The 19,064-nt window shown below is 40.1% G+C and overlaps 1 long non-coding RNA gene across 1 annotated transcript in view; it reads left to right on the top strand.

Moving 5' to 3' along the window:
- LOC112932362 (uncharacterized) overlaps window positions 1-19,064 on the top strand; it is a 444,049-nt gene that overhangs the window by 310,968 nt on the left and 114,017 nt on the right. Inside the window, exon 6 of the long non-coding RNA XR_011998172.1 lies at window positions 18,833-18,994. This is a non-coding gene — a long non-coding RNA (uncharacterized lncRNA). The remainder of the gene's footprint in view (window positions 1-18,832; window positions 18,995-19,064) is intronic.

Raw genomic sequence — 19,064 nt, 5'->3', positions numbered from 1 at the left:
GTCACTAAAACAAAAATGCTTATGTTTAAACTCTTCATAAATATTTCTATGATATTAATGACTATAATAATAACAGAAAACGTGAACAAGGACATCCATCAAAGAGTACTCTGGGACACTTTGAATAAACTTGTATAATGTTTTTTTTTTTTTTATAACTTTGCTGGTAGGCTATTTGGAAATATGAAATGCTTCTAAAATGTGTTCAGTGACTCCGGAAACATAATTTTAGGAATTTAACCCAAAGAAAAATAGCACAAAGGAGGAAGTACTGAATTCTGGTGAAATCTACAGTACCAGAATAGCAGCACGAATGCACTTTCCTAGGGCAGATAACGATTAATTATGACAATCTGTGGAAGAGAATACTATATCTGATGTCAGATATAATCAAACATATTCTTGAATGGCTTGAAAAGAACAGAACCCTCAGTAATGTTTACAGTTCTTATCCGTAGTGCTTAGAATAATGGCTGAATATCTTTTGAAAATTAGTTATTCAGAATTTTTCTAATTTTTCTCCAATAACATACACCATCACAGGTAAGTCCCTCCCTTTTATTGTTCAGATTTGCTTCAAATATTTTGCCCAGTATTTTAAAATGAAATTAGAATATATAATAATATATTTATACATAATATAAAATATTTAACATATATAATAATATATAATGCATACTATATATCATATATCATATAATATATGCTGTGCTATATATGTTATGTACGCTGTATATTACATGATGTATGCTGTATATTATGTATGTATATATAATATGTGCTATGTATGTTATATATGCTCCATATGACATATATAGCATACATAATACATAATATTTTATAATTTTATACATAATTATATATCTCTCTGTATGTATCTGTATCTGTGGTATGGTATACAGAGAGATACATTTTATATATATCTTGAAAGCCAAAAGTAAAATATAATATGAAAATTTTCCTTTGAAAGGCGGGGTTATCAAGAATCAGTCTTAAAATTATTATTATTTTTTTTTTTTGGTAAACGGTAGACATTGAAAAATATTCGTCAGTTGTTGTATTTCTACCCTTTTGTGTTTACTGGTACGGAGGAATGGACAGAAATAAGAGTTGTTCAAATCATACGAATAACTGTATTTCCAGTTAATTTTCTCAGTGGATTGAATGAATCTCATAATGAGATGATATATGTGAAATGGTTTTGAGAATTGTAAACAATAGGAAAAAATGTGAGTGCTTATTTAGAGTGATCTTGCCCTGGCAAATACATTCGAACTACTTTCCATACATCTACACAGTCTACTTCACTAGAAATCATTCCGAAGAACTTTTAGAAATTGAATTTATAAATTTCTACTGCATTAGGAGAAAATAGAAATGGGGAAATTATTTCCCTAAGCTCACATGCTGAGTTCGAGAACTGATTAATAGTGGCATCCAGAACCAGCAAAATGAGCGGCATTGTGGGATGAGAGAATCGGAGAGCTTACCCGTATTAAACATTTGATCAAATGAAATACTTTGAGACCACTGAGCAAACCTACTTTCTTTTCATTTTCAATACCTGGTGTTTTGTTTTTTTTTAATGTGTTCTAAAATACTTTTACTTTTTATGGATGCCAGTGAAATCTTGTATACATCATGGATTATAACCTCACAGAGTGAATTTCTTTAAATTCAGAATTGATTTTTTTAAAGATTTTATTTATTTATTCATGAGAGACAGAGAGAGGCAGAGACACAGGCAGAGGGAGAAGCAGGCTCCATGCAAAGAGCCCGACGTGGGACTCGATCCCAGGTCTCCAGGATCACACCCTGGGCCGAAGGCAGGCACTAAACCACTGCGCCACCCAGGGATCCCCTGATTTTTTTTTTTAACCTGAATCTACTTGTCAGTAAAATGAAACCATTGAAAGCACGATGGATTATGTCTTGGGCATATTTAGGTATAAATAACTTATCAACGGTAATAACTAGTGTAAGCTCCCCCTTGCAGTCCCCTCTTTATTTTCCTACAGACCTCTAAAAAGTCCTAAACATCTCTTGAGTCTGCAGCAAACTTAGTTTATGAGAACCTAGGGGTATGGAAACAAATATAAACTCCCCTCCATTCCCCATGAAATGGTACCTTAAACGACTGAAATACTATTCATTATGAACACCTTAAAAATAACTTACTACTTTTAATTCAGCTGTGTTGTGCAGTGTTTTCTTAATGGGGGACAAATCCATCTGTTCACTGAGACCCTTCCAGAGTACCCCATCATCTTGTTGGAGCATCCCTTCATTTACGGGTCAGCTGGCCCCCGTGATCCATGAATTGAAGTCTATGCAGAAGGCTTGCATGGGGAGCATGTCTGATATTCCTTTATGTTACGTTTTCTGATTCTTCAATACCCTCAACTGTCGTGTTAAAAATGCTGCTCTGTAAGAGAGCCCCCCAGCCCAGTGTACCATCCTTGCTCCTCCCATGGGCCAAATGGCAGCCTCCACTTCTCCTAAGCCAATCTGACCTACACAGAGGACAACTTCCCCATTTAAGAGCCTTGACCAAGGAAATCGGGCCGGGCCGTCGTTCTGTCCTCTGCACTACATCCTCAGCTTGCTAGCTCTCTCCTGAGATAAGGTCGCTCTCCAAGGACGAGGCATGAAACAATCCAAGTAAAAGGGACAATAGCGATGACTCTCCAGTTGAGAGAACATATATATTAAAAAAATCAAAAGCCCCTCAAAGTCCTGCAGAATTCACCCTGTGAAAACTTCTCTGACAAACCCAGTAGTCATAGGTTTTTACACAGTCCTGTTTGCCACCAAATTTTCCATCTCTAAGCCAGACAGATGTGGGATAGTATGAGGACAGAACAACATGGGGGGAAAGAAACACCTGTTCTCCTTGTGGTATGAAGGAAGCTCTTCACTCTATAATCTCTGCCTTCTTCTTCTTCTTCTTCTTCTTCTTCTTCTTCTTCATCTTCTTTTTGGTTTCTTTTTCTCATGACTTCCCCTGTTTCCCATTGGGCACTCTGCTTGCCATTTTCATAGTGGTTTGGGGCATTCCTCTCCATATCTTCTTCCCTCTAATTCATTGGTGACCATGAGAAGACTTCTTCCCCTTGGGGTGCTCAGCCTCTGGGGCCAGCGGCAGACAAGAACACGCCAAAATAGAGCCCAGTTAGGACACGACCTAGAGTGCAGCAACACTGCAGCGTGCGTTAAACACACCGTGGTAGATTGCGGGGAATGGGAATAATTTGGAAAAGCCTCGAGCGTATATTGAATATTGGGCAGCTGGGAAGGGTATGTGCGGCAGGTGTGCACAATGGGAAGTATGAATTTTGGGAGACTTCGGTGGCTCCCGTCATGATCTCATGGCTCATGAGATTGAGCCCCACGTTGTTGGGGAGTCTGCTTGAGATTCGCTCTGTCTTTGCCTACACCCGCATTCTCTTTGTCCCTCTCCAAAATAAATGAATCATTTTTTTAAGTGTAAACTTTATCCTGAAGGCATTACGGAGTCACTGCAAGACGTTAAGAGTGATCCCAGGAAGATGCACTTCAGATAATCTTACTCGTCTGCTCAATATGGCAGGAGGCTTCCCATCCTTCCTGGCCGCCATATGTTTCTTGGTCACTAGGTGACTCCTATCTTTTAGTGTGCTCTTCCTCTCTTCTGTCATTTGCAGTTTTATTTTGGATCCTTCTTCTAAAGACACATTTTTGGTGAAACTTCCAAGGTTCTGTCCTCACATACCCCACCCCCACACCAAACACCTCATACCCATTTTTTGGGCTCTGTTTTGGTTTGTCCCTAAGACTGTTTTTTTTTTTTTCTTCCTAACATACTCTAATACTCTGTTGTCCATCTTTTTCTTTTTTCCTTTCTGGTCTATCTCCCCCAAAAAGATATGTAAGATGGGATCTATGTCCAGTGGACGTGCTGACCTGACATGCAAGGTCAGACCTGGTCAACAGTGCTTGACATCTGCCCTTTTAGACTTGACCAAAGGGTACTGTGTATGCTTTCTAATATAGATCATTCTTGCTTTCCATGTTTAAAAAGTAATAGTTTTACTGCAAAAAATTTTTTGAAAAATGTAGAAAAGTAAAATGGATACATTTAGACTCTGATATCCCTGCTTCCCAAGGATGAACAATGTCCATTTTTTGGCAGATGTTTAAGTTATTTGATATAATGCACATTTTACATATAGTATGTGATATACACATTTTATGAAATGTTTACGAATCTAGGATCATACTCTATACATAATTGTGCATTCTGCTTTAAAAAGGCTATTCTTTCGAAAATTTCAAATGTGATATATACTTTAATCTGAATTTTAATGGCTGAATAGTATCATGAAATGTATTCCACTAACTTAATTTTGTTGAGCATTTGCACTTCTTTTGATTTTTTTTTTTGCTACTATCAATAAGATTGTAGTGAACATCCTTATTACATCTTTCTGTAACTATCATCATTTCTTTAGGATAAATTCCAAATAATGGAGATGTGGTAGTTTTTAAATTGTACTGGTTTTTTTTTTTTCTCCCTGAATCTATGTGAGACTCAACTCAGCCCTAATAATAACATGCTATTTCATTTTCTTAGTATTTTTAGATCTGCCTGAGGAATTGAGAGAAAAGCTAGTCATTTTCCTTACCTTGAATATTTTCTTTCTTTTTAAAACCTCAAACTCAACATTTATTCAGTTTTCTAAACAATGCAGTGTGTTTATATCTGCATTATTTAAGCATCATTTATGAGTAGACAAGATTCCAGTTTAAATAATTAGGCACAAGGATGAAATATTTAGAACTCTTCTTGGAAATATGCATTTATATTTTCATTATGATTAATAGTCACCTTAATTGCCTAATTTTCCAACAAAAATCATTGGTGCTTACATGACTGGTAGGTAATTCAAATCAATCTTAATTACTTTATTCTAGACTAATAGTGTCAGTCGTTAGGATCTTAAATAGAAAAACTTGGTCTGGAAGGTGACTCTCTCCTTCTTCCAAATTGGACATCAAGACCCCCGCCCCTCAAACTATATAATGTCCAGCCCCATTTATTGAATATCTGATGCCCTTTGAGCTCCGTGCTACATGCCAAGGATGCTTAATGCTAACATACATTGCAAATATTCATGAAAAACATGTGAGCAATATAAATGAACTCCATTCAACAAAATAAACTATGGAAGGAAATGATTTGGAAATCATATACATCAGATGTAAAATGAGAAAGGACAGTGACTTTGAAATGAGTCTGAATTGGACCAAAGGAGAGATGAGGACATTGAATGTAGCTGGCATTCCTCAAATACAGATTTGCTTATTTAACTTCAAGGAGGAATCAATTCTGTTTCAAATGAAGAAAGAGATGTCTGTGCCCAGAATGGCAAATGAGCTTATAAAGCTAATTCTGCTGGAAACAAGGGATATTGGAATTTGTGGAGGAGATGCCATTCAAATGAACATTGTAAGCCCTGAGAAGGTAGTGTGGCCAGGCTCTTTTATTTCACCGATACCTACACGGGACAACCACGCCTTGGGTTCAGCAGTTGTGAATATTTCTAGTATAAATATTTGAATCGCTTAAAAAATGATCCCCAGAGGCAAAAAGTCAGGGCTTCACAGAATGTCTTCAGAGGTGCATAATTTAAGTAAATATCCAGTGTTCCTGTTAAATCTGATCAAGAATTTTTTTTTATTTCAATCCCTTAAAGAGTCAGTGGAAGGAAATGTCATGTTCAGTGAGAGCAAGAAATGACGACCACTCCCAACCAAGTGCGCTGCTTTCCTAATACCTGAAGTCTGCCCACGGTCAGGGAGTCACTGACAGCCCTGTCCTCCATCACAATAAACAGTGTCAGATCTGAAAAGGCATATCCATAATTACAAAGAAATGCAAAAGGGCCTGTATAAATCCTTCCTTTTAACAAAGCCTCTCAAGACTTTGTTGCTTGCTCCCAAAAACGATTTTCAAGGTTGAAATCTGGCTGCAAATGTCGCTCCACCAAAAGCATTTGAAGTTTCGTGGAAGCAGTCCCCTCACGTTGTTTTTCCTGCGACTTGGATTCCTGACTCTGTGAAGCTGCGTGAGATAAAGCAAGTTCAACAACATTAAGGATGCATCCTATCAAGATTCTGACCACAGGCATGGGGAAACTGTGGGATAAGGGGTTTTGCTAGAATCTCTACTAAGCCCCTGAACTCTTGAATCTGAGAAGCGACCTGTTCTCCAGGGCAAAGCGTAACTGATTGGACAAGATGGAGTTTGGTTTTTTTTATTTATTTTTGAAAAAGAGAGAGAGCAAGTGAGCCCCTGTGAGCAGGGAGGGGAGAGGGAGAGAGAATTTTAGGCAGGCTCCACGCTCAGCATGGATGCGGGGCTTGATCTCCCAACCCCAAGGTCATGATGTGAGCTGAAATCAAGAGTCAGAAGCTCAACCAACTGAGCTACCTGCCCGCTCACCCCCGCCCAAGACAGACTTTAAAGTAACTAAGTGAATCAAAGCTATAGACAGATCCCCTGCGTTTCAGTCATTGCCCACTGCCAATGGTCTATTCTGAGATAAGCAAAAATCAGAAAAGAGCCAAGAGAATATTGTTGCCTTATTTGCAAGGAAAGCAGGTGAGGAGGAATGAGAAACATCAGCAAAAAGAAAATATGACACACTTCACAAAGGAAACAGCAATCTCAGCTAATTCTTCGCAGGCTACAAATAACTTTTAATACATGATTTCTCAAAAGGAGTTAAAAGAAGTAAAATGTCTCAAGATATTACAAAACAACAGAGAAATATGTAAATTAAGTTGGGAAAGCTAGTGGAAAGAAATGAAAGATAAAGATAAGAATTTAAAAGGTTGAAAAAGCCATTTGGAGTGCCATAAAATAGCCTTAAAAAGAGTAAAATATTGCCAGCAACACAGGGGATAGGTTCAGGGAAATGGCTCAAAATAAAGCAAAAAAAAAAAAAAAAAAAAAGCGTAAACATGTTTAGAATGAGAAAAATGATAGCAACGAGAGAGCGAGGATAAAATGTTTACACCGTTGGTGTTCCTGGAGAGCGGAACAGAAGGAAAACTCGTTTCAAAGATGTGACGGGAGAGACGTTTCTTGAGCTTAAGCAACACTGGGACGTGCTGCTCAAAACTTGGTTCTGGGAAAAGCCAGTGCACCGTGAACCTCTCATCAAAACCAAGCCTACTTGTGCTGCCAAGTGGGCAAAATAAAGAGATCATCAGGGGGGGTGTTCAAGGAGAAAAACAGGCCCGATAGAACACGGAGGAAACACATTTTCAACACTCTCAATATTTTCATAGAGATGCTCGGAATGGGCCAACGACTAAAGTCATTGTGTAAATCCTTTCTTTTAACAAAGCCTTTCAAGACTGTTGCTTGCTCCCAAATACTATTTTCAAGGTTGAAATCTGGCTGCAAATGTCGCTCCCCAGAATAATTTCTCCAATAATACAAGAATAAGTTGTCCTTGGACCGTAAGGACATCTGGCGGCAACCGTGACTCCTTGAGGACCGCCAGCTCCGGGATGAAACCGTTCAAATAGGGCGACAGTGATTCTGAAGTTGAGAAGTCTTGATCAGGAGGAGGGCTCATCTGTGTGGAATCCATCCCAAGGTAGTTCCAAGATAACATGATGGAGTTTTGGAAACTTGACTGAGCTGAATGGGTAGAGAACTCACCCTTCCCAAAATGACAATAGAACTAACAAAACCGGAAAAGTCAGGGAGAAAAGTCGGGGAAGGTGTTTGCATGAAGTCCTTCATCTTTCATAGAAAGGAGTCCATGGATTAACTCTAAAGAAAAAAACCAAACAAACAAACAAACAAAAAAAAACAAAAAACAAAAAAACAAACCCAACCCCCCCAAAAAAACAAAAAACATGCCTAACAAAAACATCATAGCTCCAATCTTTTTAAAGACTTTTCTTCTTTAGAGGACTTGTGATGAAGAGCCATCTTCTTGAAAATCACTTATATTTTCAGCTTAAAACCATTTTTATTCTGACATAAGTTGTATTTCTAAGAATATGACACTCTGCTTTTTAAAAAAAAAATGAATTCTATGCATTTAATTTTTACATTTTCTTGTTTCCATGTTTGTAGAGATGCCAGGGATGGTATTGACTAAACAAAGACTTGCTTATCTTAGGTGACTTTTGGGGATCTTCTTTATACTATTCTGGATTATCTGAATTCATTATTTAACTATTTGGAGAAAATACTTAATTGGAGAAATTTTACTAATTTTAACTATTGGAGAAATTTTACTGATTTTAGTAGTTCTAACCATTGGAGAGATAAAAAAAAAAAAAAAAAAAACCGAAGATGGATTCGTGAGAGGAAAAAGGTAGTAAACTACTGAAGACCAAATTGATCCACACCTTCAGAGTTTGGGTCACCTTTGCCTAAATATCTCCTTAAGGAGAACCTAGACTATGAATATAGATTTGCCCAAGCTCCTTGTCCGCCGTGCAGTCCTTCCTACACCCACCATGTGCTTCACTTTGATGGAAATAAGCTATTTGATTCCCCTCCTCAGCCCGCCCCCTGTGGGAAATCACATTCAGTCCAGAACATTAAGCTGAATCCTTCCCTTTTGCCCCCTTCCTTCATCTTTAAAGATGCACTGATATAAATTAAACACGAATACATGCATGTGCTCTGAGCTTCTGGTTTCAAAGCTCCAAATACCACGTTGTTCATCCAACAGAGGTCACGTTGGTTTTAAAAATCTCCGAGTCTTGACCTGTTTATACTGCCTTGAACAGACATCTTTCGTTCAATCACACTGAGGTTTACCCACTCTTACGTCTCTCCCGTGGGATCCCTGACATCATTTTAACAACGTTTTTCTTTACCAAGTTAAAAACCAAAGCAGCCCATCTTAATGGTGTCGGTTGCATATGGAGAACTATGGCCTAACTCCCAGAAAACAAGAGCCGCGTTGGACATCTGGTTAATGAGAGTGAATTTTAACCTGTGGGACCATTCTGATCAAAGATGTCACTGCTAGGTAAAGTGAAAGAGGTGCTAATCATTGCTACAAAGGCCATGCACTGCAGGCTATGAATGCGTCAGATTAACTACCTTACATTTGCATGTCAAATACACTTCCATTCAATAGGGCAGGGGGAGGAGGCCAAAGATCTAAGCAAATAGGACAAAGCTCTAGGACCGTCAAGTTTGGATTCTTGACCAGAACCACTCCACCACCACACCTGGGGCCAGAACCCAGCTCTTTCTACCAGCCTACCCTTTGGGAATTTAGTCCCTAAATACCCTTTGGGAATTTAGTTTCCATTAGCCAGCTCTGGAGAGTGGCATAATGGCCAGAAAAGGGAATCCATTCAAAACCAAGCAGACCGAAGTAGGAATCCCCTTCTTTTTCCAAGTACGAATGTAACTTCTTAGGAACACGGACTCATATTTTCCTTACCTTTCCTTGTCTCCCATCCTTTCCAATCCCCACCCCATTATAGGAAGAGAACATCACCTATTTTAATGGGTGGATCTTTTTCTTTGATTCATTTGGCTTGCTCTGTCTCTGATAGGGAAAATTAACCTGGCATTTATGTATATTTATAAGTATTCAGTCCACCTATATGGGTATTCATCAAGGTAGAATGAATGCTGTGTAAATTAATTAAATCCAAGGCAAAGCCGTGTGTTTTCCTTTGACACGGGCATTTTAAGGGGCCGTGATTGATACATCATTCAAAGAATTAGGTTTGAGGTTAAATTAGTTATTGAACCACCTCCACGCTGTTGCTCTCCATTGTGTGTGAGATTGGACAGGCTGACCTACCACTCTGCATAAAGCAGGCTATCACACCAGGGTTGTTCAGCTTCCAGCACCCAGAGAATGGTAGCCCTGGAAAGAGATTAGACAACATGGTAGATAAAACGTACATTTTTATAAAACAGCCAGTAATTAATTTTCACCACAAAAGACATTGCTCGAGCGGCTTTCGTTAAGGTATGGCCCCAATAACTGCACATCCAAGAAGTAAAATGGTGAGTTTCGCTCTTTGAATGCTCAGATCTCCGTGTTATGAAGCCATCTTGGGTTGACATCAATGGTGGGGGTTCAAAGAACACCCTAGTACTAGGAAGTCTTATTTTAATGAGTGCTCTGCACCATTTTTAAGAAGTTGATCTTGCAATGCAATTTAATTCAGGGACACTACTGCAACCTAGATGAAAGTACTTATTAATAAATGTGGCTACAATACGAGAATGGTTCAAATGGAAAGCCTGCCTAATAAGAACACCGGAGGATCAAATACCATTTTCCCTACTTTGTGAATCAGTGGTGTCTCCATAAACATCCGATTCATTTATCAGTCTTATGTCATATATTTGTTTAGGTAAATGCATTGTCGGCATGCACAGTCTATTAAACATGGTCAGTGGCAAAGCAAATATCCCAATGCATGCCTCCTAGATTGCAGGCATCACTCTACATGATGATGAGCAAATAATTGGGGTCTCTGCATCCATGGATTTTATACGTGTGTGTGTGTGTGTGGTTGCAGAAAGTTCTAGCAATAGATGAGCAAACAAATCAATGAACATGGCCATTTTAGGTATGCCAAGTGTGGATAAAGAAAATTAAACTGGATGAGGAAAGGTAAATTGGGTGTAGGGCCTAATTTAAATCAACAGCTCACTGAAGCTTGTATCTGACACCCTGTGCTCAGCAAGAGGCATGGTGGGACAACGGGAGAGCTGTGACCTCAAGCCCGTGGACAGAGCCATCAAGGGACCCAGCTGTCTTGCACTTTCAACCAGTGGGGTTAAAAATTAGCCCTTACACCTGTCCCAGACACAGATCCTCATTTGGTTAGACTGGGAAGTACCATCTTCATGCTCAAAACTGATTGTATTAGGACTGGAATATAGTCAGGTCGCAGCAATAGGACCATAGGTATTATTTTATGGGACTTTTCTCCCTCTTGTCCTTGATAACATGCTGTGAGTATGTAAGGCTGGAAACGGTGAGTGGATTTTTCTACCACGTTAGTGTACAGACAGCAGCGTAAAGAGAAAAAGAGATATTAGAGGTTTGATGACTTCATCTGATGCATTCTCAGAAGGTAGTCCCATATCCAGATGCTTAATAAATTACCTTTATTTACACCTGTTTTTGAAGGTGTTTTTCTGCCACTTGAATATATTCCTGATTAATATGGTACCCGTTCTTTGATGTCTCATCGTCTCCCTTCCTAGATTTTCATCATCATCTCCTCACTGACCTGACGCTTGTCCTCCTGAATCCATTTTCCTAACCAAGCGAAAGTATATCTTTAAGTCCGAAATACAATCACGGCGCCTCTTTGCTTAAACCTTCTTAATAGCTCACCCTTGCCTTCAACAAAATTCCAAATATCTTTTTTTCAAAGGTTTATTATTATTATTATTATTATTATTATTATTATTATTAAGAGAGTGAGAGCAGGGGAGGAGGGACAGATAGACAGGGAGAAAGAAACTTAAGCAGACTCCTGATGTGGAGCATGGAGCCTGACATGGGCCTTGATATTATGACCCTGAGATCATGACCTGAGCCGAAATCAAGAGTCAGTCGCTTAACCACCTGTGCCGCCCAGGCACCTCCAAATTTCCAAATATCTTAACATGGATGTGTCAATCGCACTCTGCCCTTTAATTGTCCTATTACCTTAGATCAGTCCCTCAATTTCTCTCTGTCATCCTGCATTAAATAAGAAAATTAATAGGTACTATCTCATAAGCCCTGACACGAGTTGAAATGTGCTGAAAGCATTGAGCAGGGTGGCAAGGGCAGCTAGTGCCCACTAACCATGGGTTTCCCACATTTTCTCAGCTTCCCTTCTCGTCGGGAGTGGTTATGGAGCTAGTTCAGTCTAATGAGTTGTGGGAGGAAGTGACGGGTGTTAGGATCAGAGCAAGGCTTCTAAGAGCGGAAGTGAATTTCTGCAATCTCTCTCTTTCTGCTTTGTTGCCTCAGGCAGCCATGAAGGTTTCCCCCATAAGATGGCAACACTGAGTCACTCTTCTAGAGCTACTCGAGCTTCAGGGCACTTCCAGAGCAAAAAAGAATATCCCCTTATGTATCCCCATATACATATATGTGTGTATATATATATATATATAAACCCCTAAGGGGATATTTGTTACTACATTATTACCTGTCTTAGCCCGACTCCAATAAAAAAAGTTCTTGGCACCACAACGTCAAGCCCTTATCTAATTGTTAGCAATTATAGCTGGTCCTTCCTGGCTTTCCTCTTGCAGGAAAAAGCCTCAGGAAAGCCTGAAGCCTGTATCCACCAGGAGATACTGGCTTGGACAATGACTTTGGGTGCACAGTCTTAGAGGACGCGTCAGGAATGTTCACTGCTGTTCCACACCGGTTGCTTCCACCTCACGTTCAACGTGATCAATAGGGAAGCCACCGGAGTGCACGCTCACTCAGCCTGAGTGCTATAATCTCAGTAGGAACTCTGAGCCCGCGATATTACTTGGTCCCTTGAAAAGATCCCATGTGGTGATGACTTTAGCTCTGCATGGCTGCCTCTGAATAGATGTATTTCCATATGCTTTGTCACACGTCCAAGTTGATGCTCTCTCCGACCTGTCTGGTGTTTGTTGGAAGGGAGGAAAGACTTACCATATCCTTCTAGGATCCCTAGCCGAGTCTTCAAGAAAGGTATGCATGTGTATTAACGTGGAGTGTTGTGTGTGCTGAAACACCTTGGGGGGATGGGTGAATGCCCCCAAAAGCAGTGAGATCTGAGAGCTTCTCCACCATCTTAATAAGTAAAGGGGAAAGCACGTGGGTCTGCCTGGAGACTAAATGTTTTTGTGAAAAAACAACTGGGTCCTGAGTAGAACAGATGAACATGCGACAGTTTGTGGCAGAGTCTGGGTGTGGGGTCGATGTCTGCTGATGACCCTTGAGGTCCTTTTGGAGATTCTGTCTCTAGGCAGATGACGGAAGTTCAGAGGAAACCTCTCTGCGCGTCTGCCAGAGTTTTGAGGCCATCGTTCATAACCAACCTCCTGACACAGTTCATTTTGGGGGGCCTTGTCCTGAACCCCTTCACCTGTGCTTCTGTGGTAATCATATCCCCGTCCTGCCTCACCATCTTCCTTTCCTGAACACCGTGTCTTCAGGCAGAGTGGACTCTGGTGATTAATATGCTACATCGTCTTACATCTCACAGTCTCGCACCCGCTGTTCCTTCACACAGGTGTGCATTTGCCAACACCAGACCTCCTGTTCTGCTTCTTTCCGATGGTCCTGTCCCCGCTGCAGTCATGCCTTACACGTCCCTTTCTTGCATGTAATTCGTGCAGATGCTCCTTCGCATAGACAGCAAACTTTGTGCGCTTACCCGTTGTACCAGCATCCATTTCCTTGGAGCTGCTGCATCACTTCTCTCTGCATCCTACTTGCCTGTACGCCCTAGAGGACCCCCTCAAGGACCCAGTCATGATCATTATCTTGCTGCCTGACATTCCATAAATGTCTGAGTGAATGAAGATCTACTAAGCATCGCCTTGAAGAGCCACAAATACCTACTTCCCCAAGTGAACTCATGTCCTAGTGGTTTTTGTTTTCTCTTACACTCTGTTGACTTGAAAACAAAAAGCCTAAGAAAACAGGAAAAGGTAAAAGAAATATGGGAACCTAGCTGTTCTTTGTTTCCCCTTAATTACAGTATCTTTAGCAACTAAAGACCATATGAAGGAACAAGGCATAGAAAAACAATTAGCAAATTCATTAACTGTTTGCTTATGCTTTTGGTCTTAAGGATAATTAGTTGTCTTATACTTCTGCTTAGATTAATGCCTTGCGCATGGAAGCAGCCTATATTTCACAAGTATTTCTGCAAAATACAGCAGGGTGGCAAACCTTGCCTGTGGATTAATGCAATGACATTGTGCATCAAGCAGAGTCTCTATTGATACAGTTAAATTTGAATGTGGGGGTAGAAATAGAAATGCATGAATTTGCTAGTGTTTGAATTTCTGCAGAGTTCATCTAAAGTGTCAAATTTCATCATGGGAGGGAGAAGATCTTGCATAATGATATAGCAGAAACTCTTTGTCATGTAGACATTTTCAATTATTTATGTGGCCTGATAATGTTTGAGAAAGCTAGTGATAATTACTGGCTGTTCCAAATTTATATTTGAGGATCCATTGAGGCAAATTATTAATTCATTAACCAGCTATTTGTCTTTGCATGTGTTCCGTGCAGGACCCTATCCTAGGAGCTTTGGCATGAACACTGGAATAGCACGGTATAATTCACGTGCAAAAGCAAACACACAAATAAATGTCATTCAAGGTAAAGGAAGAAGCAATGCTTTAGGAGAAAGAGTAAAATACTGGAGTAAAACAAGCTTCTTCCAGATGGGAAAAATCAGGGGCAGCTTTGTAAATAAAGGGACATATGACTTGATGTCTGCAAAATAGAGGGGTATTTGGATACAGAAACATTCATGTTTTGGGGGGAGCAGGAATCAGGTCGATTCCCAAACTGAAGTTACTTCTAAAGGAGCCCTTGCAAAAGAGAGGGGGGCAGACTCTCCATCATGACTAATTACTTTAAAACCCACATCATCTGGGATGCCTGGGTGGCTCGGTGGTTGAGCATCTGCCTTTGGTTCAGGGCATGATCCCGGGGCCTGGGGATCTAGTGCCATGTCATGTCTCCTCTGCTTGTGTCTCTCCCTCTCTCTGTGTCTCTCATGAACAAATAAATAAAATCTGAAAAAAAAAATACCACTGGGGTTCAGGAGGCACCAGTATCACCACTAGCCAAGCCTAGTTAATCTGCATGTGACTACAAACAAGGCAAGTTGCATATTAGTCTCCACCTGAATTATATGTAACTGCAGTGCTTTGTGGGAAATGAGCATCTTTGCCTTCGTCCTATAGGGACCCTTTTAAAAATGACATGAATGGCATCTAAGAGTGTAGAAAATAAGTGACCTCACTGGAAGACGCCATGTTATAGTAACAGCTGGTTACATAATGAATTCCTGTTCTTTGAACTTTCCAGAAAAGGACAGAACGAGTCAGAATAATCCACATTCTGAGTCTTGTGGAACACGCTGTCTTGATATGGCCAATATCCCGTGCAGTGCAGTGCAGGGGGTCTCATAGGACGGCAGGTCTACTCTACACGACTCGCGGCCACGTGCCAGTAGCATTTGAGGCAGGGGACAATAGAGAGACTGCAAGTTTTCATTAGAGCAAAGAGAAGCATCTCCAGCATAGGTCGACAAGGTACCAAATTCTATGGTTAGCATCGATTCCTCTTCGCTCCTTTACGGACTTGAGTCTTCCCAGTTGGGCTTGGGGAATAGGGTCCCTCTTTGGCGATGACCAACACAATATATTACAGCAACGAAGGTAACTATGACCGTGTGGCAGACCATCCTGACTCTGAAATGCAAATTAATCTTTTCTTTCCTTCTTACCTGTGACTTCCTGACCCCCGATGGCCAACACTGACGTCCAAGAGCAACAGATGCCTATTTTAATGATCTGTTCATTAAATGACTTGTTTTTCTCCAGCTTCACTAAAGAAAGGCCGAGGAATGAGAGAGAATGCAAGGCAGTAAAGAATTAGGTAGAAAAGCTTGTGTAGCTCTATGACTGTTTCTCTCAAATTCACAAAGAGCAGAAGACATTCTTTTACTGGGTTTCAGGAAAATATTCAAAAGCGGTAATTCGTTTGGTTCTGTATTCTTCCCAATTAAGGAAATGCAACATGTTTTTCCAAAGACAGAGATTTTCCTCGTGGTCTGTTTGATTCAGGAACCAGTCAAATGTTTTTAGAATCAGGAGGAGATTATCACTCCTTTGTTGTCCAATGCCAGACACTCTGATATTTTGTACCTTTCATCTCTCAAATGGTGCACGACGAAGTAGGGTCCTATTTACTTAATGAGATTTTTGTGTGTGTGCAAAGATTAAATTGCAAAATCGTAAAATCACTTCTCAGCTAGTTAATTTAGAGATTTTATACACAAGATTTCAATCGCTTTGCAACCCACTGCCTGGAACTTTTTGGACAGGAAACCAATGATTTGCAGAATGTGACATTTCTGATTGCAAACTTCAGGTGAGTCAGAAGGAAATTTTCTCGTATGGGGTATATGAAAAGACCCCAAAAGGCCTCCAGTTCTAAGGTACCCATAGAGCAGATCAAAGAAGGATGCTCTCAAGAACGTAAAAATGCTATTTAATATAGTGTCTGTGTTGGACGACAGGTGTAGACCGACAAGTGTGGTTTTATCCAGATATCCATTTTTCCCCTGAGAAAACTCTCACCTACATTACTGACTTCACTAAGACAGACAGGTGCTATTCAAAAGCTATCCCCAAGGTTAAATAAAGTGTTAAGACCAACTTTGGAACTCCAGTACACGTGCCCCACAGTTAACTGCCGCATGTCACACACTATCTTCAAAATGTGGTATTGTTCAAGGAGGTGTAGCCTATGGCTTCTTTCAGCCCCAAAGAATCTCTTTCTCTCTTTACTCCTTGTGGTGTTCTAAAAATAGAAGTGCCTGGTTACCTTGGTAATGTGGCCAGGAGCGCATTGTGTTGAATCAGCAGTCAGAAAGGTTCTCTATCCTTTCTAAAAAGCACCATGCCCAGAGAGTTTTACAGATTGAATCTCAGTGAAGTTTCAGAAAAAAAAAAAAAAAAAAAAAAAAAAAAACCTTAGCTTTTGTGAACGCTTTAAAAAATATAACAGGGATGAAAACTTCCCAACTCACTTTGTAACGCTAGTGGGGCTTTGATACAGAACTGTGTATATTTTGTGTGCCTGAAATATTGCTTCGTATTTCAGATGAGCATATTGTAAAATGCTCCAGAGCAACAGATTAATACTGTCTGTTCCCGTCTTTAGTAGACACCTTTGTAGCTCTTTGACCATAGCTTGACCCCATAATTATAAATATTTATGGAAATAAATAATTGACCCCATAATTATAAATATTTATGGAAATAAATAAATCAGTAAATTAAGAAATTTACTGATGTGTATCCCAAATAACCCTCCAAGCACACCTGGGAAGGCATAGTTTACTAGGCAGGTCCCACAGGGGAGTCATGCAGATATCTGGGAAATGGCATGTGAGGTACAAGGACCCCAAGCTCAGATGCACATGGTGGGCTAAGCATTTAGTCAATATGTTTACAGAGTAGCAGGGGGGATATTATTGCTGGAATAGAATGAATAAAATAAGCAGCTACAGATTAGACCAGAAATGTGTCAGAATCTCATGAGAAGTAGGGCTTCCTAGGCCGTTGTAAGACACGTTACTTCGAGTGAGATGGGAAACAATTCAAGAAATTCAAAAAGAGAATCTGGATGTACATTTAAAAAGAACTAACCTGAATTAATTCTGTTGAGTTAACAATAGACCGTAGGGTGACAGGTCAATATAGGGACACCTGTTAGGGAGGTGACTGCAGTAACCTAGGTAAGATATGCTGGAGGCTAGGACCAGGCTTGGGTGGAGAAGGTGATGATTGCTGCTCAGATTCTAGATATGTTTGACCTTGGCTGCAGAGCATATGCAGAAGAGAGGAGATAAGGATGATTCTTGCATAAACCTATAGCTTAGGGGTAGATAGAAAATTTGGCTTTTTTTTTTTTCAGGATATTTTGAATTCTATTTCAAAGGCATAATGGATAACCTTATCTCTTGCTCATAGCCTTTATGGGAACTTCAGGGAGTAGCTAATTCACTCCAACACCCTGGATGTTTCCTTCCAGCTGTCCTAAGCCTTGATGGGCACAGAGTCTGAGTCCCAAGAAGTAATTGATGGCAATTGAACTCATATTTCAAACTGCATATTAATGCTAACCAGACTTTCCAGACCAAGGTAGAGTTCTCATGTTCTCCCACCTTTATAATTGGCTGTAGCACACCCCACGTTTTAGATGTGTGAATTGTGACACACCACTTCTTTGGACGTTATTCTTTGAATAGACGATTTTGGATGGCAAGATAAATTTAGAAATTATTCACTCTGGCTTTCAAAAGAATAATGTATAGTGGTGTTTCTGACTTGCATTCAGGTGCAGGACTATATTCAGGATTGACTTAGCCAGAAGCTCCTGTTCCATTTTTGCTGAGGCGTCTTTGGCTTTGGCTTTCTCTGGGGTTGGCCACTGAAGGTTCAGCTACTCCCCCGTATTTTGCCAAAATGGCTGTAGCATTCCAGCCGTCACACCAAATACCATTCTCTCCATAAGTGAGAGGATGTTCAGTCTGAGCATGATAAGCTGGGGTCCCAATATCAGCTCTTATTGGATCATTTGTGTCACATGGCCACTGTGTGCTGATTAGTTCAAGCTAAGACACACCTTAGCAGCAGCAGAAGCGAGTTCATGGTCCATCCAGATATGTGAGCTATGTGGATACTGAAATAAAAATATGAGTGACATTAACAGGAGAGATTAAATGGATAGGCAACCTATACGCCCTCTGCAGTCATTTTGTCAATACTCATCAATTATACACAGATGCTATCTGGCTGCTTTGATTTTTAAACAATCACATGTGCACGTAACTATTTATTTACCCATATGCTTTAGCTGTTGTGGTAGGCAGCACCTGAGTTGGCTCCCCAGTGATCCCTTCCTCATGATATTCATACCCTCATGTCCCTCCTTTCAGTGTGGGCTGAATCAAGTGACAATTTCTCATAAATAGAATATAGCTAAATAATGAGATGTCATTTCTGATATTAAGATTCCATCTCTCCTTTTGCTCCAAGGAAGCCAGCTGCAATCTTTGAAGCTATCCTACGGAGAAAATCACATGTAAATGAAATGCCGTCTCTGGACAACAGCCAGGGAGGACCTAATGCCTGCTTAGAAGTGGGTCCTTCCACAGTCAAATCTTCAGATGAGACCCCACCCCCAGCTGACATTTAATGGTAACCTTATAAGAATTCTTTTTTTTTTTTTTTAAGATTTTATTTATGTATTCATGAGAAACACAGAGAG

Source organism: Vulpes vulpes, chromosome X (genome assembly GCF_048418805.1).
Source record: "Vulpes vulpes isolate BD-2025 chromosome X, VulVul3, whole genome shotgun sequence".
Lineage (NCBI taxonomy): Eukaryota > Metazoa > Chordata > Mammalia > Carnivora > Canidae > Vulpes > Vulpes vulpes.
The sequence above is the reverse complement of the archived record's forward strand: the minus strand, read 5'-3'. Positions and strand labels throughout refer to the sequence as shown.